This window comes from Leptonotus elevatus, chromosome 18, assembly GCF_054856555.1.
Source record: "Leptonotus elevatus isolate MCC_2025b chromosome 18, RoL_Lele_1.0, whole genome shotgun sequence".
Classification (NCBI taxonomy): domain Eukaryota; kingdom Metazoa; phylum Chordata; class Actinopteri; order Syngnathiformes; family Syngnathidae; genus Leptonotus; species Leptonotus elevatus.
In genome coordinates, this window is record NC_141256.1 from 17,755,701 (window position 1) to 17,782,957 (window position 27,257).

Here is a 27,257-nt window from a genome sequence, read left to right on the forward strand (position 1 = left end):
TTACTTACCCCCGCAGATGATGATGATGATGATGATGATGATGATGATGACGAGGAGGAGGAGGAAGAGGAGGAGGGGGCTCCAAAAAAAAAAAGGGGGGAAAAAGATCATACACTCACGCGCTCCACGACAAAAAGATGGAAGCGATGAGCGCAGCTTTTGCCGGCCGGGAAGCTTGAAAAGCGAGAAACCAAAAAGAAGCAAAAAGTCGAGCGAGCTTGCGGCGGACGATGCGAGCTCGGATCCCTTCGGTTGCCTTCCCTCGTCCCTCTTGCTTGAGACCTGCCGGCGAGTGCGTGAGTGTGAAGTGTGCGTGCGTGTGTGCGCGGTGCAGCAGCTCAGGAGGACTGGATGCGTCCGCGCGCTCCTCCCCGGCCACTAAAAAAGATTCACTTGAAGACGCGGCTGAAGGAAGCCGGAAGACGCGCGAGCGTCACGGACGACGGGGCGTGATGTAACCGTGGCAAGCCACCAATAAGAGACGACTGCCCCCCCCCCACCCGATCGACCCCCCCTCCCCCCCAACACACAGGAGGAGAACCACGCGCTGAACTTGAACCGCCCCCCCCCCTTTCCCCAGCAACCTGCAGCGCCCATCTTCGTTTCTGCCCCCCCCCCCCTTAAAAAAAATAATCAAGCCTCTTGCCAGTAAGAATCTTTTTTTTTTCATCTTTTCATGTTTTGCTTGTTTCATTTGTTTTACGCGATGAAAAAGTTGCGCGCGTGCAATTTGCCTGAATATTAAACGACCCAATTGGACTTGTTTTCTTATTATTTAGTCAAATCGAACGAAATCTCACTTTAATGCTAAAAACAATGATTGGAAACGTGCAAGAAAATGCTGAAGATGATTTTACGCGTTTTAAAAATATCAATTGCTCATTCAATTCACGAGAAGGTCGTTAAAACGAGAAGATTCTTTGGAATTCGGTTGTTTCCTTTTGCCGGATTTAAAATGTATTTTCCCCCAAATATATATTTTGCTGGTGATTGTCGAGCGCTTTTGCTTGCTTGTCGTTTTTGCGTTTCTCCTGCAGGTTGTGCACATGTTGTACATCCAATTTGCCCCCCCCCCCTCCCTCCCCCCGTCGTCGTTTTCCATAAGAGGAAAGGGTGAGGCGGTTGTCTTTCCATTTCGCAAGTTCTTTTATTTAGTTTGAAATAAATAGAACCGAGTCAGCAAAGTTGGATGTCTAAATGCTCCGACCAGATTCTTTCCAACAACCCCCAAGAGAGTCCAATTAACCGGCCTTCTTCCTCCCTGGAAAAAAAAAAGAAAAAGTGAAAATACTGGAGCCGAAATCAGGCTGATATGTTCTGGTGTTGGATCCTTTCGTCGCCGAACCTCCTTTGGGCTTTGCGTGTACTGACACATTTATTGGGGGGTGCAGGCCGAGGAGAAACGATATTGCCCCCGTTGGTGTTAAAGGTGCCGTTTTATTGCTTTCACTTATTTTTCTCATCACTATTGATCATTGTTCGATTGTAAAAAAACAACAACAAAAACTAAACATTTGCAGTAAAAATACTGCGAATGTAGAATATTATAATGAAGAAAAATAATCGAAGAAAGAGACGTTTAAATGCTGTTCTTTTATGATGATGATGATGATGATGATGAAGACGAAGAGTAGGCGTCGGACTCTCACACATGCAGCCTGGCTTCCGATCAAGGGTTCTTGTCGGACCCTTCATATGTTGCCTTTCACCACAACGAACGCGCACGAATGTTTCCAATCAACTTTGCTGCCTTCGCAAGCGCTTCGAATGCGCGGCCTCGAATTCGCTTTTCCACTTTCGAGAGTGCAAATTCGCATTTCGACACGAAGCACGCCGGCATCATGACGAGAAAAAACATGTTGTCGCCCCGAAAGGACTTTTGTAAAGAAGGCGCATGCAGATGTGTGTTGATATAAAATGTAACTTTTGTCTTGTTGCAACTTTGCAATTAAAGCGAATCAAATGAGTGTTAAAAAAAAAAAAAGGAGGAAAAGGATCGCGTCGGTCGTAATTGCCGTGAAATAATTCGCAATTTGCATCCACTCTTATTGTTGCTTGTTGGCTGGCACAGTTCGGCCCCAGTTCGGTGACCCACATCCCGTCCACAGCGCACACGCACACGCACGCGCGCTCTTCACTTCTGCCTGATTTGCATCCAAAACATATAGACGACACGCAGCATAATAATAATAATAATAATAAGGTACTTATTATCATCATCATCATCATCATCATCATCGTAAATGCTGCGTGTGTGAATGTGCAATTATATCGAGTGGAATCTCATTCAAATGATTAGTAAAACAAGATCAACTTGTAAAACAGCTGCATCTGAACTACTGCATGGAATCGTGAGTATTTACAGTTTTGCAAGGCTGGCGCGAATGACGTCATTAAAACCAAACGAGAAACGCGCTGTGGAATAAAAAAAAAAAACTCCGTCAAACAAACACTCTCAGCATGTCGCCGTTTTTTTTTGGTATTATGTTTTTTGTTGCTTTTGCGCGCGCGCGTCCACTTTTCTTTGTTGACGACCTCACCTGTCAAAGTGGAGCAACATGTCGGGTTTAGGAGCCGATAACACTGGAAACATTTAGGAGAAGTCTTTTTTTTTGGTGGCGTCGGTTTTTTGGTTCACAGCAACAACGCATCAAAAAATAATCTCGTCGAAATTATCATTTGAAAGAAAACAGTTGCATAAAAAACATGAATTTATTGCCATCTGTTTATTCTGGCCACTAAAAAAAGACCGCGCGCGCGCGCGCACACACACACACACACACACACACACACACACACACACACACACACACACACACACACACACACACACACACACATATATATATAAACATCCCTTGTAACTTCTTAACCCAGGGACATGTTTTTTTTTTTCTTTGCTGTGGGGGAATTTTAGGCTTTTGACATAAAGGAACAAATTGGAGTTGCTTGCACGCACACACATGCACACATTTTATGGTCTCACACGGCACTAACTCACACACTTTCTCTCTCTCTCTCACACACACACACGCACGCGCGCACACACACGCACACACCTCTCTGAGGGGGCCAATTAAGCTTAAGGTGTTATTATTGTGAGCTGCTCCCTATGGGGAAGATGGCTGCCAAGTGTGTGTGTGCGTGCGTGCGTGTGTGTGTGTGCGCGCGCTCGTGCGCACGATCCCTACCTGTTGACAGCCTCTCGACTGGCCCGTGTATCTTTTGTAACCTTTGAACCCCGCCTCAAGCCTTTGACTGACCTTTCACCCCAGGGCAGCCTGCCCGAGGGCGAGGTCACCAAGAGGTCAGCCGACTCCAGCTTGCGTGTCGTAATCAACACATTTGGACATGACAATTCACAACAAATTATTGGATCTTCAAATTATAACCAGTGGTTTTGTTTTTTTGGAAAGAAAAATGCGTAACGTTGACAAGAAATTGCAGGTTATACAATTTGTAATTCAGTCCTTCAAAAAAAATAGAAGCTCCACAAATTTGCAATTACAACACAACCCCCCCCCCCCTTTTTTATTATTATTATTTTTTTATAGAACTTGATTCAGAGTTGGAACTGCAGACATGCAGGACATTCCGAGCTCCTGGCGGGTTTTAAAATTGTTTTTACAATTTGTAATTTTTAAAAAACAAAATAAACATTAAAACAACGTTTTGTAAGCGTGACCTTGTGAAAAACAAACACGGGTGGCCATAAAATGTGAATTGTTTCAAAATATCAACAAATATGAAACACGTGCTTGCTGAGCAAACGTTTTTGGCATTTGGAATTGCTGCGACGTCTCTGAAGTTGATGTTTTGAAATCTGAGCAAATTAGCATTAGAATAAGTTTCATCATTATTCACAAATCTGTTTCGAACTTTGGGTAAACGAGCTCGTTTGGTTTTTGTCGTTGATTTCGTATACTCTGCTGCCACCTGCTGGTCGTTTTTTGTCATAACTACCATTGATTTAATTGTTCCCTTCAGTTCAGAGGCTGCGTCAAAGCCTTCTGTATGCTTTAGCATAAACAAAAGCGTATAAATATGTCTTTGGGAGCGCGGCAATATTTAAACAAGAACGTGTTTATACGTTTTTGGGAGCAAACGACTTCATTGTATTGACATCATTTCCTGTTGGAAATGCTGTTTTTGTTTTTTGCGTGACTTGGTTCTCCTTTTTGGATTGATCATGAAAAGCCGAGTTGCCTGCAGATTGCTATTGAATACAGAGCCGGCTCTCGTTTGCCGTTTGTGCGACCTTGTTGGCGCGTCTGGTGCGCGTTGGCCCTTTTTTGAGGCGCTTACCAAGCGAATTGCGTCGCGTCTCTTACAATGATCAAAGCCGTCGGTGCTCCGCCATACGGCAATATAACAAGAGTTCAGATAGAACGGCCCCCGCGCGCGTGCGCATACGCACACACGCGCGCGTCCACGCCGGCGGCGTTCAAAGACTTCCCCCGCGGACGTCTGCCAGCGCGGCCATAAATCAGGCCGGCGCTGGTGCTGAGGGCAAGGCGCACCTTGTCCACTCTTGGGCTAAATAAACCAAAACATCCTGCCTCTTGTGCCGCCCTGCAAGCGCCACCCAAGAGAAGACCCCCCCACGCCCCCCCCCCCCCCTCCCCCAGCACCTCCCTTCCTCCCATCCCTCCCTCCATCTCGCCAATGACTTCCTGTTTGGAAAAGGGGATGAGCGCTAAACAGTACAAGGCCAGCAAAACAGCAGGAAGTTGAACCGGAGGAGCCGCACGCAATCGTGGGGGCTCCTTGACGCCTTAGCATCGGGTGTGCCGGCCCCCCCCCCGCCACCGCCACCGCCACCTTCCCTGTGGACCGGACCGAAGCTGTCGCACGTCGTTGCGTCCTAATGAACATGACATGATTCCAAAATTGCTATTTTCATACGCCTCCAAAATTGCTCATTTATTACACTGTGATTGATTAAAATTTCGTATTCGTGCTAACCCCCCCCCCCCGAATAGCCAACGATTGTGATCACACGACCTTCTCGAACTGTTTTCCAAAGGTCTTAGGGCCATGAGTGATCCAATAAATGCAACTTTGTGCTGACTAAGCAGTATAAGAATCAGAACTACATCTGAATTCATTCCTGGCTGGCCAAAGCATTAAGACCTTTTCACACTGCACTTGCTTTTCTTGTCATCACATCCTGTTGCAAGCTTGTCCATATTTGGAAGTGCTTACATAGCCAATTATTAGGACGCAGCGGGGGTGCCACTTCTGACGTTATCACGTCGCGTGTCGCACTGTGACGTGACTGACAGCATTCCATGAATGTGTTCAACGATAAGTGCAGTGTGAAAAGGCCTTTACAGTGTCCCGATTTCAACATAACAGGCTCACTAAAATGTACCAAACGTAACAATTTCATTCCCTCCTTATTGTCTGAAGAACGAGCAGATTTTCGGTCTTGAGGCTGCAAAATATTGCACGGCTCTCGTGGAATGAGGGAGAAGGCGGAGTTTGGCAACAGTTTTTCTCTTGCTATCGTCAAACAATTTAACTTGGTTAATAATGTGGACATTATCAACAACAACAAAAGTCAAATGACCATATTTGGACATGCTGCCCACGTTGTCTATGTACCGTACCTTGGTTTTTAGGTCACGGTTCCATCACCGTTTGGTACAGCAGATGAACAACAAATGCTTTTGCGTAAACAGGAAGCCTTTTATTGGCATTCATGAAGAAAGTTGAACAAATCAATTCTGTTCTTTTGTTGCAAAATGTCAAAATCCCCTTTGACACTTCGGATAACCCTCGCACGAGGTTCCTTCCGAGCGGTCCTGGCCCGAAGGGAGCCCCGAGACGCGTCCGATATTGTTCCATATCGAGGACACAAGGAGAACCCCTGCAGACATGACAGCGAGCCTTGAAAATTCCAGAAGGATCCAGATGGGCTCCACCACGAGCAGGCTTGTTGACTTGAAACACGTGCTTGCTTCAGATCTCCATTTTCGGTGTCCTCGCTCGACTGCGTTGATGTCGAAGCTCATTTTGCTGGTCTTCGCCGCTGCCCGCAGGCCTCGACTTTGACGCTGTGGAGAACGTGCGCAATTTGTGGGGGGGGAAACAAAACAAAGTGTTTTTACTGGAGACGGCCGCTAATAGCGAGACATGAAAGAAAAGGTGAAGACCGAAGAAAGAAGGTGTCGGCTGTCAGGTTAGCTGCTGATTGTTTCTCCTGATTTTTACGGCCTCGCCGGGAGAAGCTGAGCAAACAAAAGCGCCCCGGCCGGCCCGGCCCGGCCCGGCCCGGCCCGACCCGGCCCTTGGCTCTACTTGAAGGAAGACGAAAAACGCGCCTGGAATCATTGTCCCGCGCCGCCTGTGGAGTTTGGCGCGCTAACACGAAACTGATTACTTCCTCCTCAAATGACTTGGACAAAGTCCAAAGTTGGAATTTGACATCGAGTTGGGGAAAGAAAACAGAGAGAAAAACAACTTTGCTTTTTCTTTGGCTTTTCCCCCCAGTCCTTGTTGTAAAAGAAGAGCCAAGACTTTTTTTTAAAACCAATTTTGTTTGTCCAACCTCGAGAAAAAAAAAAAGCTATATATTTTTTGTGTATCTAAACTCCATGCAGCTCTGCTTACCTTTTGGCGTTGCCATGCAAGCAGGGCTGCCGCAACCATGGGAGATTGCGGGTGTTTCTGGACTGCGTTATGGTCGGACTCCAGCAATCAATCGAAAAGGGCTTTGAATCTTCCCCTCGATCAGTCATGGCAGAGAAACGCATGAACGTGGCAAAGTTGATGACGTTCAGACCGATCGTGACGTTCTTTTTACACTTGCATGACGGTTGTGAAAGACTTGATTTTGGATGTTGGACTTTTGAGACAAACGTGGGCCCAAGAATAGCGCCAGGCGCGCGTCTATTTATAGCACGGCTGTCATCGGCACGTTCGCCTCCAATTGGGACGAGACGGCAATCGGCGCTTCATTCGGCCTTCGTGCGTGCGCGCGTGCGTGCGTGCGTGCGTGCGTGCGTGCGAGCGAGCGAGCGTGCGTGCGTGCGTGCGTGCGTGCTCCAATTGGCTTCATGCGGCAAGAACAAAAGCCGTCGACGCACGTGGAGCACTCAAGCCACTTTTGGCTCGCTCAAATGTTCTGCAGAAAAACAACATGACATTTTTGTCAACTTCTGGAATATCATCACGTGACAAAATCTTACATTTTCGTCTTTCTCATCATTTTCATGCATTTGTGTCTGACTTTTGGCAGGAAAAAAGCCCATATTTGGGCAAAACGTGGTCTTCTTCACACAAGAAAGGTCCTTTTTTTTTTACGATGATACAAAGTCATTTTTGGAATTCAAAAAGTCACTGACTGCCGAAGCCAGCTGGGATAGGCTCCAGCATCCCCCTTGACCCTTGTGAGGATCAACGCTTCTGAAAATGGATGGATGATTTTTTGAGTGTTAACGTCACTTCGCAGAAGCAGAACGTTGATCAAAGTAAACTCCGCCCACTTGGCTCCACGATCGGGTGCAAGCGATGGCGAGAAGTCGCGCAAACATCACAAGGAGTGTGCGACGTACGTTTTGTGCACACGTGCTGATTTGTGCGCCATTAGTTGAATGTGAGGCGTCAGTTGATCCCTCTTCCTCGCCGGAATCTCCTCTTCCTGCCTAAAAGTGGACGTGCCAGTCACGGTGACCCCCCCCTCGTCCCCCCCCCCCCCCCCCCCCAGAGGAAAGTGACAGCCACTTTGTCGACCCGCTGACCCGTGAAGACACACAAAACACGCACACGCGTGGCCAACCTGACTCAGGCGTTCTTTTCTTTTCTTTCAAGTGAAGGAAGCTGACGTGGACGCTTCTCGCACTTTCAGTATAAGCTGAGCTGCGCGCGTCTTTTGTGCTTGCCGGCCAAACCATAACATCAAACAAAGGCGCTTGCTTGCGTGTTTTTTATTTTAAACAAGCGCAACTTTGCCTGAGGCTAGCTTTATGCTAAGACACAATACAAAACGCCATAGACCTGCTAACAAATAGCATTGATAGTTGACAATCGTTTCAAGAAAAAACAATGTTGGATCGGAACGTAGACGCTCACAAGCATCCACTTTATTCTTTATCCTCTGCGAAGAACGGCCAATATTATAATATACTGTACTGCCCCCTGGTGGCCAAGTCACACACACCAGAGTCACAGTCAATTCATCATAATGGACAAATTCTTTACATTGTATTGCCGTTAAAAGTAAAACTGGTTTAGGATTGCCTGACTTTAAAAAAGTAAGAAAAAAAAGGCCCCATTGAAGATGTTGTCTCCCGCAGGCGCCATCTTGAAGGACGCCCACAGCTGCTCAACCGCCCGCTTGCTCGCTCTCTCTTCCAGAGGGAATCGTCATCGGCAGATTACGGGCTCGCTTAAGAGGGACGCCGAGACGGACGGACGGACGGACAGACGGACGGATTGGCAGACGAGTCTCAGCCAGGGTGAGTCAATCGCAAGCTGTGGCAGTGGGCCAGGATTCATCGTAATAATAATAATAACGAAAGCAAAAAAATCATAAAAAGTGGAGATGATGGAGAGAACGAGTGGAGGAAGGCAGACGGCGATGGCGAGATAAGGAGGGGAGGAAGCAGGAAGGATGACGCCCGCACATGGATGAGGCAGGAAAAACACACGCGCTGAAAAACATTTTGCCCTGCTTGTTGCTTGAAGGCCACAAGGCCGACATTTAGCGACAGGGAAAAAAAGGCCACGTTTAAAGTCCCTGCATAGGAAAATCGATATCTCGCGAATCGGACACATCGCTGAGAAGTTTGTTGACGTGTGCAAAATTCAAATGATCAAACAAAAAGTCAAATCTAAAATATGAAATTTGCAAATGGTGAAAAATGAAGCTGGACATTTTCCTCTTTGACATGTTTGAGGCACGAAAATGTTTTTGCTTGTTTGCCACAGAGACGTCATTTTCCATGCCACCACAACGAGGCACTCTAAAGCGGCCACGCTGCCCACATGCTTGCTATCAAGTCCAATTGATTCATTTTTGACAAGTCCCTGACTCTTGTGCTTTAGCTCCGTGACATGCGCGCACTCATTGACAACAAGGCACTCTAGTGCCAGCACACCAGCATCCATTTTTCTGCGTTTGCACTCATGGCTGACAATGGGGCACTCTAAAGCAGCTGGCTGTCATGTTTTTCTCCACCCCTTTGCCTCTCCCGCCTTTTCCTGTGCGACATTCATGTACTCATGGCAAACAATGGGGCACTCTAAAGCAGCCATTCAGTCGACTGTCCAGAAGGAAGATTTTTGGTGTGATTTGATGTCATTGAAAGATCAAACAAATTCACACCGGGAATTTTGGGAACATTTCTACTCTGCCGTTTTTTCCGCACGTGTGCTTGGTGGTGACGTGAGGAAGGTCAAGAGGTCAGATGGAGGAAAGGCATCCCATCAATCAAAGCTTGATGGGATGAAGGCGACGTGGCCTTGAAATGTTGCTCGGCTGCCGTCAACGCAACCACGAGGAGGGAAAAAAAGGTGACGCGGGTTCAAAAACAGGAAAAACTTTTGCCTCTCACCGTCAGCAATACGTAACGGAAATGGAACGTTCTGTCTGGCGCGCAAAGAGAACGGTCGGCGTCGGGTTCTTCACACAAACACGCGCGCGCTGAAGAGTATCACGATGTTGCCTCATCCCTCAATTGGAGGATAAATAATGTTTGTTGGTCAAGCAGGTCATTAGTTAGTGGCGGGAAAGAAAATGAGTGTGTGTGTGCGTGCGTGTGCGTGCGTGCGTGTGCGTGTGCGTTATCGTAATCCCTGTGAAATCCAGATTTCTCAATCCGCAAGCTCAAGCTGACACTTTAAATAAAATCATTCTAATCCCGCATGGTAAGAGAAATGAAAATGAGGAGATTAATGCGTGTGTGTGTGAGACATCCTCTTTATGCAACCCCCCCTCCTCCCCCGCGGGCCCCCCCCCCCCAACCTGAGTCTGTCCTCTTTCCCAACATAGCAAGTAAATGTTCCTCCTTGCCCGTGTGTGTAATCGAGTAATTGGAGACGGAAATGAAATGACGGACGAGGATCTGTCCTTCTACGAGCCCCCCCCCCCCATGTGGGGGGGGGGGGGCAGGATTCCTTCTGACATGCAATTTGGGTGATTATTTTGGATTTCAGACTACAATTCAAACCGCGCCGGCTTTGCTTTTATTCAAAAGACAAAATGAGAGTTTGGTGGCGTCCTTTCGGATTGGGAGGCTCGACATCGGCGCAGGTGGACAGTAAACAACACGCACGCACGCACGCACGCACGCTCGCGCACGCACAGAAGGCACAAAAGGCTGATTGTGTGTCCTTTTTAATCTGGGATTATGCGATATTCCCATCATGACGGCAAGGCAGGAAACAATGCTTGAGTCGATGGCAGCAAATGTGCAACAAATGGCGTCAACGCCTCAAGCGGACATATTGAAACGTTAGCGGCGGCGAGTTTCAACGTCACACGCACGTGCAGCAGATTAACAATATATGCATATGTGACATTTTTCAATCAACTTAATGATTGGACTGTACATAAAGAGCGCCCCCGTCACCGGTGGGTGACGGGGGCGGGGCTTGCGTCGGGGGCATCCTGATTGGATGCCGCCATCTTTCCATATGAGCGGCCGTCGTGGCCGCTCGCACTTTGATGCGGCGTCACCCAGCAGGCCGAGCGTTGCCCTCCCCGAGGAGGTGACGGAACCCCGCGGAACCCCCCCCCCCACTCACCCCCCCCCCCCCCCCCCAGCAGATGGCCTCAAAGAGAGCAAGCGGCCAACACGCGCACCTTTCAAACGGCGTCACGGGAGCCTGTAAATATTTCATACGAACGCACGCGGCTGACAGCGCTGCCGCGTGCGTGCGCGCGCGCGTGCCTACGTGCACGTGATTGTGTTCGTACCTGGGCCAAATCAAAGACAGTTTGATGAAATGTGAATCTTTGTCCCTTCAGAGGTGACGAGCACAAAATGGTTTTAAAATCCGCAACTTTTCCGTTTTCCGTCACTTTTTTTGAGCTGCCGTCGTTCTTTGTGACTTTGCGCCAATCGAGTCACATGACTTGACCGGAGTCACCAATTTGGGGATTCTGGCCGCCCCAATAAACGATTGGACTTGAACTTGCGATTGACAAGATTTGACTTGATGAAAATGCAAAAGAAGCTTCTTGCTCATTTTGGTCTGATTCTTCAACAAAGAAACTTTTTTCACCAGGAAGAAAAAAAAGTTTGATTGTGTCACGTCTGGGAAGATCTGGTTTTGGTTGAGGGTCCCGATTGGTCCTGAGTGGGTTCCAGCCCTTCCGGCCACGTGTGCCTTGCCCAGGTGTGGCTCGTTACCCAATTAGCGTGGCTGTATTTAGTTCCCGGGGGTGATCGGTCGCGCGGGATCGTTGCCGCTTGTCGCGGTCGGAGTTCTGGCTGTCATTTTGATTTTCTATCTTTTCAGTTTGTTGTTTAGTTAGCGTTAACCAGTAGCCTGGTTAGTGTTTTCTGTCAAATAAAGCACGGCAGTCTAACCCGCACTCCCGCCGCGGTTCTCCTGCCTCCCCGCATTTCGTACCTCCACTTCACACGCCGGCAGACGCCACGCCGCTCCGTGACCACACGTGACAGATTGGATCTGTTTCTGTTCTGTCGTCATCATTTCAACACGGATCGGTTTCATGAAAATAAATAAAAATTCGGACCAAAAAGTGGAGAAAATGAACAAAATCAAGCAGAACAATGACTGTGACAGTATTCATTGATTTTTGCTTCTTTTTTCTTTTTACAAAACAAAAAGGGTTTCTGATGCTTTTTTGTTCTAAAACAATTTATTTGTGTGTGAGACCAACACGTGTTCTATTGCCGATGACTAAAGAATTGAAAATGGTAGAAATCAAGTTTTCAAAGCACAATATTTTAGGATGAGTCGAAACAAACTCGTTTTTTGTGTACTTGCGGGGTCAGTGGAAGTCAAGTGACACGTGCCGGCAGCCATCTTGGCCGTCAGTCCTGATGGCAAAACGTAATCATCGGAGGCCGACAAGCGAGGGTGACAATCAACTGGCGGCAGCAGCGGGCGCTTTCCTTGAGCCTGCGCCGCGTCTTGCCCGCGTAACCTTTCCGTTAACAGCCGCCGCCCCCCGCGCACGCATCGATGGAGGTTCGGCGGAGGTTACGATGTTAGCCACACGCTAATTGCCCTCTTCGTCAGTACGCTGCCGGCGCGAGCCAGCCGGCTCCCCTCGTGTCATGAATGCGCGATCAGGGTCAGCCGCGGAGCCGCGCTTGGGAGGTTAAAAAGCCCCCGACGACCCCCGTCGCGGGTGAGAAAACCCCGAGAAGGCGCACATGCAAGCTAGCCAAGCGCTAACTAACTCGGCTTCAGCCAAGGAATCTTCAATGACTTCATATACAATTTGAATTTAGTTGTGTCAATTTGGGTGTGAAATGCTTAACAAAAAGTGGGCGTGGCCTGAGAAAAGAGGACATGTGGTCACCATTCGAAATGGTCTGCCTCTGCGGCAAAGTTGAAACAAAGCAAAAAAACCCAGAAGAAAGTGATCAGGAAATCATACGTTGTATCGAAGTCGGCCGTTCTTCATCTCCAAGTTGGCGACGGCGGCCTGAATGCCAAATGACGAGTGCGCTGGTCGGGAATTGGCCGCTGACAAGTTGAAGTTGACGCCGGCAATTCAAGCGACACGCCGAAAGTGTTTGGCCGTCAGCGCGTCAGGACGTCGGGGCCTCCTTTAAGTTGACGTCTTTAGCACATGAGAGGCGCAACAAAGTTAGCGGGCCGGGAGGAGAGATGAAATATAAATCAAGCGACCCCCCCCCCCCCCCCTCGGCCTGGCCGTCCCCCCTCCCCGGTGAACAGGTGGCTGAGAGGAACGAGAGCTCGCGCTAACTTGGCTGTCATCGTGTTTTGCCACAAAAAGCCGCAGCCTTCCAAAGCCAAAGCGGCGTGAATTATACATCTATGGCTGTCATTCTCTCAGAGGAGGACAAGCGAGAAAGGGGGAGGAGGGGAGGGGGGAGGAGGGCGGGGGGGGGGCGCCATTGGCTGATGGAGCGTTGGAGAGATTCATGGCTGCAGCGCTCGCGTTTGACGCCGCAATATTTGCCGCTTGCCGGCTTTTCACAGCACATTTATTTCTTCCCTTAACGCGCGTCGCTGTCACCTGGTCGGGCGCGCCACCACAAACAAACAAACAAACATGGCCGCCAGGCTACAAAGTTTCAGGTAAACACATTCAGCGGTTTCTGCTCACCTATGGAATTTTTTTTGGGAGTTTTTTGGGAATAGCGTCGCCATGGCAACTGGGAATTCCTGGAAAAATAATAGCGCAGCGAGTCGGATCGAGCCGCATCGTTTGATACCTCATTTGTCCCGGTGCGATCTACGGTACGGGCCGCATTTTTGCGGAAGATGATATAAAAAAAACAACAATATTCCTTGCGTCGCTCAGCAGGCCCATAATTAGTCATTTATAGTTTTATATTTCCCATTCATCATTTCTATTTTCAACATTTTTCATTTGATATTCTTTCCACAAAACATGGTCAAATATTTTCAATTATTTGTGTGCAACGTTGAACATTTTCACGACCTGCGATAATGTTTGATTCTGAAATGATGACGAAATGCGATCGCGTGAAAATGAATTTGTTTTCTTCGTATTTGCGAGCGAGTGTCGCGACGGAGCGCGTATTCCTTCCCCTCAAGCGAGCTTGGACTGGCCTCTGTTTTGGCTCGCCGAGCCAGCGGCCCCCCTCCCTCCCCGTTCCAGCATCATCCGTCCGGGGGGCTGTGACCTCGGCGTCCCCCCGCCTGCCGAATAAAGGCCGCGCTGAGGCCGGGATGACAGCAGAAGTCTTGCAAGGAGTTCATGTTACCGCCCGAGCCGGCAACAAGAAGCTTGTGTTCCCTCGCCAGCTTCCTTTGCCGCTTTTGTCTTGGACCGCCTGAAACTGAATATTAGCGCGAGCGGGGCAGGCGGGGGGCCGGCGGGGGGCGGGCGGGGGGGCGGGAGGGGTCTCCTTTCATGTCGGCCCGCAAAAAATGTACGGGGAAGACACTTGAAGAGACGCCGGCCGGCCTTGAGGCGCTCGCTCGGACGCTGGTCGGGACCCGCGCGGCCGCCGCGAGGTCAGCGGCTCACTTTACTTTCCTCTGTCACTCACGCGTCCGCTCCATTCACGCGCCAGCCGGACCCAACAAAGGGTCCGCGGGGGACGCCTGAGCCTCACGCACACACGCAAACGTTCGCACTCGGCGGCCGCTTTGTGTCTTCAGTGAGCGAGGACGAGTCGCGCCGCCGTGAAATATTCATGCCGGCGACGCCTCTGCTGACCTTTTCACCCCTTGACGACAAACCAAAGCGGGGAAAAATGTCCCGTTGTTGACATGTTGAAAATGTCTCATTTTTGTGCCGCCGCGGCTGCTTTCGAGTGCCTCGTTGTTGCCTGTGAGGACGCTGGAAGAAAAGAGAAATTGAGGCATGAAAAGTGCAAGCAGCACGTGGACAGGAGCTTCATGCTGTTGTAGCCAATTTAGAGTGCCTCGTTGTCACAGTGTGGAAAAGCCCTATGACAACCTGCCATGAAATTTTCCATCCACTGGAGGCTTGAAGCAAATATTTTTGTGCAGCTCAAACATGAAGTTGCATCCAAGCGTGTCATATTTGATTGACAGTTGAGATTTTTTATTATTTCGAAGCCCGATCATTGAAATTCGACAGGCTTCTAATGAATAAATAATCAATGCATTCTCCTTCCCTTCCCTGAAAGTTGGGTCAGGGTCAAAGGTCAAGGCCTGTTTTCCAAGCATTTCTGCAATCGGAACAACGTGGCAACATTTGACGGCTTCAGACGGAAACGCAAGTTTGACATTCCTGCGGGCGATGCATGTCTCGTTAACAAACGCGCTTGGATTCTTTTAACGGGAGTCGATGAGGCCCCTTTCCGCTTCCCGAGTACTCACTCACCGCGAGCTGATGCCATTGAGCGGGAACAGGGCAATAAGGGCGGGGGTGGTTGGGGGGGTTGGGGGGGGGTTGCCCTCTTAAAAAGGCAGCTTTTAACTGCACGCGGTTATCAATCCAGCCGATGGTTTTCCACGCAAGGAGATCAGACGGCGTGAAAAATGAGCGAGGGGAGTTGTTGTGCTGTTGTTGGTCGTACCTTGGCGCCTTTCAAAGGCGCACGTAGCCAAAAGTCTGCTTTCCACAAAAAGGCAAGTTAAAAGCGCGGAGCGAGAGCGCGGGGCCGACGGCGGCGGCGCGACGAAGGGGCCACGCGAGCGCCGCGCTTTCAACTTCCTTTTGTGGGCCTCGGTGCAGATGTCACCAGCTGTTCCCCCGCACCGAGGCGTCCCTCGCGCACCCCCCCGTACACCCCCCCGTACACCCCCGCGCCCAACGTCGCCTCCGGCCACGTCGGCGACACCTTTCAAGTGCCAATCAGGAGGGGAGGGGCTTGAATGCCAAGCTGGGGCTTTGGGTCATTGTCCTGAGAACAGTGCCAGCGATTTGGCCATTGATTGCGCCCCCCCCCCACACACGACCCCCGCAGCCCTCCCATCTACTGCCGCTCGATAGCAGCGAGGCCGCGCTCAGACAAAAGAGGCCCGTGGGCAAGGTGAGCTGGAGATCACACACGGCTGCTAGGCTAGCGTTAGCCGGCGCGTTAGTGATTAGCGATCAGGCGCCCTAACGCAACACAAACAGCCCCCCCCCCCCCAACCCCCCCACACCCCCACCGATCGTCCTCCTCTCTGCTCGGGGGGGCTCCTTGCTCGCATCCAACAAGCGTGAGGGTGACCTCCCGTTTGACAGAAAGGAAAAGTCACATGGCCTCATTGACGAGCGGCCGCAAAATGTCTGGACAGGATTTTGGTTGACTTTTTTCTCAAATGACCCCAAAAAATAGACAGAAAAATCGAATCTCAAATATGGCTGAAAATTCAAACGGACTCTGAAATGTTCTTGAAAATTCTTATTTTTGGGTAGAAATATAGGAAATAATCATTCAAATGAAATATTAAGATAAACAAAATTATTCATATAGTAACATTTTAGATATTTTACGGAATTTACGTTTTTTTTTTAATGAAAAAAATTACATTATAAACTGTTTGGCATATACTGTACATTTAAATATTTGACTTAAATAATTGGTGAATTTAGTGTCATGAAAAATAGGAACACATTTGTGAAAATACTGAATCATTGTTTTTGGGAAAATAAAATCAAATCCTGTCAATGTATTTCTAATTAAATGTTTGGTTAGTTAATTCTTAATTATTATGTGTGTGATTGAATTATATTATTAATAAAATATAGACTTGTTTTCACTAAATAATTGCGAAATGTATTTGGTGTAAATAATGCTTATAAAAATAAAAGCACACCATTTTCTACAAAATGGATGGAATTGAAGCTAACGAGGAAGAAGGTGCTCATTACGCCACTTGACTCCAAGACTGGCCTGGATGTCGGGGGCGTCACCTTGTTGGGGGGGGGGGGGGACCCAGACGAGGTCAACGGCGGAGACCCGCAGACAGGAACCCAAACAATCCCACAACGAGCATTTACACGCCGCCTGACAAAACAGGCCGCGGTCACCGACGGCGCGTCGCCCGCCGCGTCTTTATCAGGCCGCGTCGAGTCGGTCAATCGGCGCTGGCCCGCCGATAACCTCCGTGCCGGCGCCGGAAAACAAAAGGCCTTTGAAGCGCGCAGGAACCTGCTCCGTTGGCGCTGATTTATGAAGTGCGGGTGGGGGGTTCCCGGTCCCCGGACCATCGCTGACCTCGCGTATCCTGCTGTGTCGGACGAGGGAACGGACGCACCAAAACACGGCATCGCGCGCCCGTCGGGACCTTCCTGCTTGTCGGCCTGCTCAAAAGCGTCACAAGCAACATTTGCAACATGAATGTGGATGTTGGAATTGCTTTGGTTTCGTCCGTTTTCTTCATTTGGTCGCTTGTCTTGGCTGCACCGCGACCAGCAAATCGAACTTTTTGCTCAATCGCGTTTGCCAAACGTAGCGATGCTTTCAATAACGTGTGGATGTGACAGTGGAGGACTTCAGAAGCGTTGCTGAAATGAAATATTAGAATGAAATATGCACCTCAATAGAAAAAAAAAAGCCCATCCCTCATTTTTTTTGTAACAAATGGACATTAAAGCAACACTAAGGAATTTTCAGTTCATGTTGATTACGGCGGTGCCATATGGACAAAAGCATGGCAACGATATCATTAAACTCGTTTTAAGTCCGTGTTTCATCAGAAGAGTTATGAAAATATTTGGTTAAGGTTGAAAAGTTTCTCGGTGCTACTTTACGACGAGGAAACGGAAGTACAACAATATGACGCGCAACATTTCTTCTCAACGAGCACATGATTTTTTTTTTCATTGATTGAAAATAAAACTTGAAAGCAATAACACTCCATGCTAGCATGTGACTAGCCTTGTCTTGTTGACACTGCTCATGCTAGCGAGCTAGTATTGCTAACGCTTCTTTTTTGGTGACGCTGGATGTCATTTTTGCTACACTCGTATCACACAAAATCCTTTTGAATCCTAAATGAATAGCTCGCGTGTGCGGTTAATGAAGGTGGGATGCTGTCGAAGGGTGGCCCCGCCCAACAATATGGATGACGGGTCGCATTGTTAGCGCTTAGCGCGCGACTGTGGACAGGCAGCCGTTTATAAATAGAAGAAAGCCTTACATTTAGCCGCTAACTTCAACACTAATCTCAAAGAACGGCCACTCGGGAGTGGGTGCGCTATTACGGGAACGCATTTTCAGAGTAAGGGGGGGGGGGGGGGGGGTTCTCACTTCGGGGGCCGATGATTCAAAGTCCATCGTAAAGATGTTTCCTGGCGGTGGGACAAGAGATGACCCCTGTCGCCGTTTGGCCTCGCTAAACAAAAGGAGGCCAAATCGCTCTTGCCCCGCAGACGTGTTTCAAAACACAACTTCAGTGGAGGGGGGCACAAAGGGGGGGGGGGGGGGGGGCTGTGGGGGGGTCATTTTCCAAGAGCTAATATCCTCTGGCGTTAATCGGCCGTCATCGAGAGTGTCGTTAAAACGTTCTCTCGCGTCTTCATGCGTCACTCACATTTGGTGTGGAACATTCGGGACCAAAACCCGTTTTGGACGGCGGTGGAAGTTCTTGGAAGTTGAACGACTTGATGGGGAACAACGTCAAGTGGGACTGAAAGCGCACGGATGCACTTTTTAATTATGCAAATTTTTGAAATTCTGACTTGTGTAGCATAAAAACTCCAAAAGAGTTCAAATGATGAAAAAAACCATACTTTTATGAACGGAAAGAAATTCTTTGGACTCATTTTTGGTGTCAAAATGTGCGCGGTTAACGCTTGGCCACCTTTCAAGCTGGTCTGTTGCGGCAGATTGAGAGCAAGTGGAAAAGTCCAACCCTGGGCTATCCTGCCACACGCCGCCGCGCCCCCCCCCCCCCCCCCCGCTTGTCCTCCCGTGACCCCCCCGCTCCATCCCAGTTCATCAAACGCGTCAGAAATCAAGAGCGGCTTCCTCAATATTTCCTCATCAGCCTCCTGCACTTGTGACCGGCAGTCTCGCCGAAAGCGTCTGTTGACCCCCCCCCCCCCCCCCCCGGCCCCCCTCCCGGCCCCCTCCTTGTTTTTGTGATGCCCTCCTGCAAGCGCTGGAAAATAGCAGGAAACGTATATCTGTCATTGTCCATTGAGGAGATCACCTGTAAGGAAACGCAGCGGCCAGCGAGTGCTGACACAATCATCCCCGCGCCTAGCAACACATCCTGGTTCCGGCCCAGACGCCAGGGACCCGCGTACTGTACGGCCCAAATACGCCGCTTCCTTTGCTGGCGAATCATCTCGGACTCGGGGGGGAATTCCCGTGAAATCGCCGCTTTTGTCTGCTTCCGTGAATGAAGAATTGAAGAAATGAAAAGGCGGCAAGCAGATAGCATCGAAGGCGTCGCCAGACGCGACCAACGACGCTCGCGCCGCGGCGGGAGAAAGTCACAATGCTGAGAAGAACCGAGAACAGCAACAGGGCCTTCGCCACCGCGAGGTCAGCGAGGTCAACGCTTGTTTGGAAACGAAACACAAGAGATACAAATATGAAAACGATGTCCATAAATAAATGAAAACATTCCATGCGCGGATGAAGAAGCAAAATCAGGTTTAAATACAGAACAATAAATTCATACATCATCTTAAAAGATGATTCCAAGAATCTATAATCATCAAATTAATTGAGAGCTAAAAAGTAGAATAAGTAAGATCATCATCGACAAAAAATGACTGCAAAATGATATAAAATTGTCCCCAAAAGACATTTTAACAATGACATAACGAGACGGAAGGTTTGGTTTGAACTTTTATTTTTACAACATCAATCACATGACATGTTAGCATTAAGCTAGTGGACTATTGTTGAACAAAAAGAAGGGTTTGAACATTCGTTTGAACTTGAAGTGTATAAAAGTTCCGTTCCGTTCCGTCTTCAATTCCGCTTATCCGGGGTCGGGTCGCGGGGGCAGCAGCTTTAGCAGGGAAGCCCAGACTTCCCTCTCCCCAGCCACTTCAGCCAGCTCCTCCGATGGGATCCCAAGGCGTTCCCAGGCCAGCCGTGAGACGTAGTCTCTCCAGCGTGTCCCGGGTCGTCCATCGGGACCTCCTGCCGGTAGGACATGCCCGGAACACCTCCCCAGGGAGGCGCCCAGGAGGCATCCGAACCAGATGCCCCAGCCACCTCAACTGGTTCCTCTCAACGTTAAAAAACGTTATAAAAGTTGTGTCCAGCAAAGTAAAAGAAATCGCAAGCGCACTTTGTCTCTATTCGCAGTCTTTTGTTGCACTTCGTCAAAGTGATGTCGTTGTCGTTGTGGCGTCGCCGCAAACCCTGAGGAATTCGTTCTCAAAGTTTGCAGCCTGTGGGACGCATCAAATGAATGATCGCGTCTCGTTTTTGCAGATGCGGACGTTTTGCGGGAGGATCCCGAACGCCGTCACCCAATCTCGAAAGTGCGAGTTGACCTCCGGCGGCCGCGCGACCCGGCCGCGCCGCCGGCGCCGCCCGCCGCTCGTCACGTTGCGTCCACTTGAATGGCTCGCGCCTGCTTCGCTGGCGCCGACTCAGCAAAGGCAGCGGACGGGGTTCGGTCCATTTGCAAAGAGCGGCAGGAAGCGCCGGACGGACGGCCTCCGGAGCAGAACCGCCACGCGACCCGCCACGCGACCCGCCGCGCGACCCGCCTGCACAACGACAACAAACATGGCGCCATCATTACGGGTACGTACTTCGTTACGTCACGTTTTTCAAAGGCAAAACAAACAGAAGAAGAAAAACGGCTCATAAGAAAAGTAGCAAAAAGTAATACCGCACTTTATTGAAATTATATTTATATACAATGAATGAAGCCAAAAATCTGTGCCTAAATGCTAATCGTTATATCGCAGTTTTTGTTGTCAGCTTTCGGGACCTTCCTGTTGGCCAATCAGCTCGCTCGTCTTGGAGACTTATTCCTTGTTAAATGTGGGTTGATATCACATCATGGGGACCATTTTCTGTGTTTTTCCTATCATCGTGGGGACATTTTGGTGGTCCCCAGAAGTCCGAACCTCTTTTTGAGGGTCGAAACTTGGTTTTAGAGTTTAGGTTTGAATTGGGTTTTGGTCGGGGTTCGGGTCAGGGTCTCGGAAATGCAGGACGTCAATGAGATGTCCCCACTAGGAATGTAAACCCATCAGGAGCGCGTGTGTGTGCGTGCGTGTGATTTCGCCAGTGAGCAAAGACACTTGAAGCCATTAAACAGCTGAGTGTCAAAGGGCCCTCGTGAGCGCCTTGTGGCGCCGCCGGCACTCGCACTCGCACGCCAACACACACACGCCAAAGTAAGTATACAACACGCACACACAAGCGGCAGGTCGATGTTCGCTGCTCGGACCCGGCGCTAAACTCAGCTGTCGCGACTTCTCCTTTCCAGAGCATGTGATGAGGATGTACAACGATTGTGTGTGCGTGCGCGCGCGCGCGTGTAACGATAACACGGCCTGTTAGCATTTGTCCGTGCTTATTAATAGCCGCTTATGTTCTGCATGAAAGTCCAATTGCAAAGATTTACGGCGATCCGGGAAAAATTGAATGCTGTCAATTCTTTTTGCCAAATATTGAAATCAGGATTAATAAACATGATTTTTCATTGATTTCCATATTTATTCATCTACATTTTGAAATATAACTTCAAAGAACAACGGGAACATTCATTCTTTTCTCGTAAAGTCATATTTTAAACCAGCTCATTAGAATTTTAATTGACTGTATTAATTATTGAATGAATTTATTGACATCATTATTTGTCACCCCGCATTGTCTGAAGCACTTTTTCCGTCAAGGGCGGCGGGCGCGCCGGAGCTCGTCCCGCCCAGCTGTCTTCAGGCAGAAGGCGGGGCTACACGCTCAACTGGTCGCAGGCGAACGAGATGGATGAGTGTTCGATGAAGCTAGCGTTAGCATTAGCATGTTTTTTAGACTGCGGGAGGAAAATCCCTCATTTGGCCGGCAAGATGAATTCTGCCGCTATTTGTCAGATTTATTTTCTCGATCGGACCAATCAGCGTATTTCAGGCAGGACGGAACCAAAAAGCGCCGATGGCAACAAACGGATGAAAATGGATGCTGCAATTATTTATGTTCTCGCAGAATGACTCACTATTTCCTTGTTGAATTTAAACAACGAGTTTTGTGCATTTTTATCTCTTGATGGAAGCCAAAAGGTTTTTTTTCCCCCAAGAACTTCATTGTACGTCATTCTTAGCATATATTTCATGAAAATGTCATGATGTGCACGTTAGCATTAGCAAGGACCGGCTAGCCCCGCCCCCCCCAGTAAGCAAGCCATTGTTTAGCAAAGCACTTTCCTTTGGCCGGCAAAACCTTCCTTCCCCGCCGCGCTGCCTCGCATCTCCGTGCTGACCTCCTGCTTGTGCATTTGCTGCCCCCCACCCCCGTCGCCCCCGTGGCCCCCGCCCCTCCAAGTCCCCCCTCCCCAGCCATTATCTCCTCTTATCTCATCCTAAGTCCCCGTCGGTGCGAGCGAGGCCTGAAAATGGCCTCATATTGTTGCTCAGGACCAGTTAAGACGCACTGAAACGCTGCCAGCAGATGTTTGGCCATTTCAGCGCATTTTCTTTCTTGGAGGGGGGGTTGGGGGGGGGGGGATATAATAGACGGAGGGTGTTGGGTGGGGGCCGCTTTTCAACATTAGAAGGCCAACAGCTGGTTGCTTGGCTTCGTCCCCGGGTGCATTAACCTCGTTGGCCCTCTCGCAGCAGTGCCAGGGCAAGGAGCCTCTCAGCATCTGGAGCTTAAAAAACGACGACATCGATGTCACCAGTGGGCGGAGCCAAAGCTTGCCGGCAAGACGACGGCCCGCCGAACGTAAATGGTACCCGGTACTCGATTTCCATTGCGCTTTTCCACCTTACAAGGCCCTCAAAGTGCTTTTACATTTGACTATTGTGACGACGATGTGCGATCATCAAGTTGTCAGTTGCTATGCGGTTTATGTTGTTACGTTGTAGCTTTGGCAGGGACGTACCCAATGTTTGCATTTTTGCATGCGCAGTGTCCGTTTTCTCGAGCAAACACGCCGATTGTCTGCACGTCTCTCAAACCCGCAGCAGCTGCTTCTCCTTAAGCTATTGCCATCATGATGATGATGATGATGATGATGATGATGATGATGATGATGATGATGATGATGATGATGACGATCAGGCGGCTGCTTGAAGGCAACAAAAGGCGCGCGGACGTCCACAAAGGTCCGGGGCGGCTCCGAGGAGAACGCGAAGCGAGCAAGGCAGCAGACAGGATGTGTTTGAATAGGCCGCCGCCCCTTTTCTCATCTCATCTTTTGACTGGCCATTGTGGGCCCTTGTGTGCTCAAGGCAAAGGTGCGCCACAATACGGGCAGGTGCGCTTCACCTCGCCGACCACCGTTTGTTAGCACAAGGAGCGCGCGCACAAAAGGTCGCCGCTCGCTCGCAACGAACTGTCATCGGAGACGCCATCAAAGTGGAAATGAATTTGTCTTCCAAATTTGACTCAGCACGAAGAAAAGTGTCGCCGGCGAGCGACCGGCAGCCTCGTCACGTTGTCAGTTTTGCACCAAACGCTCTCGTGATCTGTCCGTCTGAGACTGCGGTCAGACGAGACCCGCAGGCCACCAGAAGTCCAACCATCAACGCCGTCAGATATCGAAACACCGAGGAAAATCAAAACATTAATTTTTTTTGAAAATGGTCATGAGGACAAAATGAGCTCCATCATTCTTGTCGACTTGTGAAATGAGGATTCATTTTCCAGTTGTTGCTCACTTTTTGGTCCCTTTTCACTTTTTTAGTTATTTTTGCACTTTTTCAAGCTCCACCTTGGATTTGAATTTCTCGACTTCTAATCAAGAAAATGGAGAAAATCGGGTTCTTTGAAAACTTTCGACCGGTCGTGTAGTGCAGCAAAGTTGACGGCAAGAAGAAGAGGCAGGGAAGGTCCCCAACTGAGCCTCCGACAGATTTGCTTGTGAGAACTGTCGCATGCGTTGCGTCTCCGCGGGTTCGTAGCTTTCCATGCTAATTTCCAGCAGCGCTTCGACGGCTATTGCATTATTCTAGCAAATAATAATAATAGCTAGCAAACTTTTGCTCGCCGAAAAGGAGTTTAAGCCTGTTTTTGGTTTGCGGGAGGCGTAAAAGTAGAAAGACAAGATTTGGATTGTGTGGATTTTGATGTGTTGCAACGAACGTTGAGGTGGCGACATCCAAATTGGGCATTGTGTGTGTGTGTGTGTGTGTGTGTGTGTGTGTGTGTGTGTGTGTGTGTGTGTGTGTGTGTGTGTGTGTGTGTGTGTCGTCGTCCTCCCTGCGGTGCGCGAGACACCCGAGGCAAAGGCTGCCATCCTGACACAAATCCTCACTAAGGGTCCTTTTCCGGCCCCCCCCCCCCAGCCTGCTCTCTTTGCCACCAGCAAATCCGGGTTTGAGCACAACTTAAGCACTTAGCCGTAATCCCCATGAAGAGGCGCACAAGTGACTTTTGCGCCATTAAAAGGCGCACAATGGGGGCGTGTTGGGGACGCCCTTAAATGGATTGAGCACAAAGCTCGCGCTTGATAAGTTTTGAGCCGGCAAGAATCCGCCATTTACACCCGAAGCCTTTTGTGCGTTCTCTCTTACACGCACTCGTCTCAACAGTCTAAGCCGCTTTGATCCCTCCTCCTTTTTTTTTATTTCTTTGATTTGAACATTTGTTTAATTCCTCAGCAGCTGACGACAGCGATGTCCCATTTCTTCCTTTCTCCGCCCTCCCCAGAGCCTCACGCACACACAAAAGGGGTGGAGCCAGCGTGCCGACAATGAAGGACATCGCCGTCCAAAGAGCGCGGACGCCGCTCGGCAAATGCTCGCCGCACTTTTGCTAATCTGGCCTCTCGTGCGGGAAGAGGCCGGCGCTAATTCCCAACATCCTCCGATGGGTCTTATCAAGGCAAGAACACGCAAACGACACGCAAAGATCATTGAAAGGCGAACGTGCGCGCGCGCGTCACATGCTAAATCAATTAAGAGAGCGAACGAGCGCCATTTGGCGTTCTCAAGGACGAGTGACGCGACGTCCGCGAGCCGCACAAACTGCACAATTGCTACATTTTCAAAACAGAATACAATTGGGATGCTGACATTGGATTGCAATGTATGAATGACCTCCACCAAGGAAGATTCATTTTCATTCTTTCATTAGTAGGAATTGATTTCTGGCATTTTATTTATAGTTTCATTTTTGTTTCTTGTTTTTATTGACTACTGTTTTTTTTTTAATCATGAATCATATTTCTGTATTTTACAAATGATTTAAGTAGATTTCCTATTATTTATTTTTTTATTCATACATTTTTTTGATGAATACCAACATTTCCGACAAACCCATTTTATTAACAAAGGTGAGCTTAATGCGAAAATGAGCGTCGACGTCATCACGATTTTCACCACACATGGGGCAGCAACACAAACAAACAGAAGGCAACGATTTATCCATACATCTTCTCTCTTTTTTTTCAAAGGAAAATATGAGCTCCGATCACCAAAAGTCGGCATCCTTGTAACCTGAAACAAAGTCATCCAAATGAAGGAAGGACATCGTTGGCGTGCACGTCATCGAGTGGCGTTCGAGAGCGTCGGTTGTCCGAAGCAGGCGGCCGTGTTGCGTTGCCGTGTTTGCCGTGCGCGCATTGAGGCCGGCGTGCCGGAGGAAAGCGAAGCGGGCTAATCCAGAGGTTTGTCTTCCGGCGTATCTCGGTAGGAGGTAGCGATGGAGCGCCGTCCTCGGGGGCCGGCCTCCCTCATGGCGTGATTAAGCTCATTGAGCTCGCTCACTCCCCGACCATCGCACGGGCTAAACCTCCATTTAAGGGCGAGACAAAGACAGGGCCCCGGGGACGGATCAGCCTTTTTCATTTCCGCGGCGCCCATTCAGTCGCGCGCACGTGCGCACGCGCGCTTCCTCATGCACATTGGCAAAGCACGCAACGCGCCGATTGAAAACAAGGCGCCGGTCGGCAAAAGGACGTTTGGCTGAAATCGTTGATCGCAAAAACACTTGACACCGATGAGGCTCGTGCATCTCACCAATAAAAGACGATCGTTAGGATAGTTACATTTTTTATTAAAACATTTCGATTCAGTAGGATTGATAAATCAATTACTTTCAAGGCAACATTTACTTTTGTTTGAAAAAAGAAAAAAAGGAAAAAAGGACAATGCCTGACAGCTGCGACAAGATCAAATGATTTTCAATCTTTTGTGTTACCTTCGACTTTTGGAGAATCGTCAACACGTACAAACTACGGGAGAGTACACAAGACTGGCGAGGGTCTTGGGCACCATCCAGGAGAAAACAAACACCGAGACGGCCCCCAAGGGACCCCGTGCTTCGTGAATGCCTCAGGCAACACAAGCCCGGCAAGGAGAAGGAGCCAGATGGGCTGTCACGGATAGTCAAGCCCCCGCATGGCATACACGACAAGAACAGGCCCTAAACGCGAGATCAATGGAGGCCGGGGTTTCCTAAATCAGGCGGGGCCGCAGGTGCGAGCTGTGCAAAGAAACCCCAGAGACGACGCAGCGCATCACAGCAGGTGGGAAGTTGCTGGCAGGCGAGGCATGCACGGAGCGGCCATTACAAGGCGGCGGGAATAGTCGGCAGCGACTTCTGTAGCAAAAGGGAACTGGAGCTTCCGGAGTCAAGATGGCAGACGCCTCCAAAGGTGCTTGAGAACAACCGGGCCAAGATCCTGTGGGCCTTCCAGATCCAGACGGACGAACTGCTGAGAGACAACCAGCCTGATGGACAAACATCACACGACAGCAGTCGAGACACAAGCACACGTTGCAATCCTGATTCATCGCAACATCTGAAAAAAGGAGCATGAAAAAGGGACGAAATACCAAGGACTGAACGAAGGAGCCAGATGGACTGCCACGGGAAGACAAGCCCCTGCACGTCATGTACGGCAAGAACGGACGTGGCTGGCAAGCAGGAAAAATGGACTGAAACACGAGATCGGTCGAGGCCGGGGTCGAGCGCGTCACACCTGCAAGCCTGCACGTCTCGGTCCGCCGGGGGACGTCTGATGCGGCTCCTTGAGCTCGTCTTCTCTTCTCGCTGCCTGGCGAGTGAGGACGAATTTGAAGTCGGATGAGTGACAGAAACGGCACCGTTGTTTGCGTGGCGAGCGTGAGAGGTCGTCACCGTTACAAACGTTACACTGACGAGGAGGCGGAAATCTTGATCGAACCCCCCCAAAAATATCGGACGTTCGCGTCCACGTCACGCAAACGCTACAAAATGAAAAGAGCGAGCGAAGCCCTCGTTGGCCGGCAGTGGCGGCCCACGGCGACGTTCAAGTGCCAGCGTCCGCCGCGTCCGCCGCGTCCGCCGCGTCGGCGCATTGTGGCCGGCAAGGATTGTTGGGGACGAGAAAGGCGGCCAGATTTGCCTCCCGACTCTGCTGGCCGACCTGTCAAGCTACTAAGTAGCATCTGTCCACCTGGCCCGCGCAAGTCCTTTTGGTCTCGCACGCACGCACGCACGCACGCACGCACGCACGCACGCACGCACGCACGCACGCACGCACGCACGCACGCACGCACGCACGCACGCACGCACGCCTCTGAG

The 27,257-nt window shown here is 49.7% G+C and overlaps 1 protein-coding gene and 1 long non-coding RNA gene across 2 annotated transcripts in view; one reads left to right on the forward strand and one right to left on the reverse strand.

Moving 5' to 3' along the window:
• The window catches only part of LOC147159025 (prospero homeobox protein 1-like), a 35,170-nt gene extending 34,704 nt beyond the window's left edge, over window positions 1-466 (reverse strand). The window contains exon 1 of the mRNA XM_086060953.1: window positions 9-466. The gene's annotated coding sequence lies outside the window, so the exon portion shown is untranslated. The remainder of the gene's footprint in view (window positions 1-8) is intronic.
• Window positions 115-27,257, forward strand: LOC147159026 (uncharacterized). The gene is made up of 4 exons (XR_015090784.1): window positions 115-648; window positions 8,301-8,462; window positions 20,004-20,321; window positions 24,399-27,257. It is a non-coding gene; the product is annotated as an uncharacterized LOC147159026 (long non-coding RNA).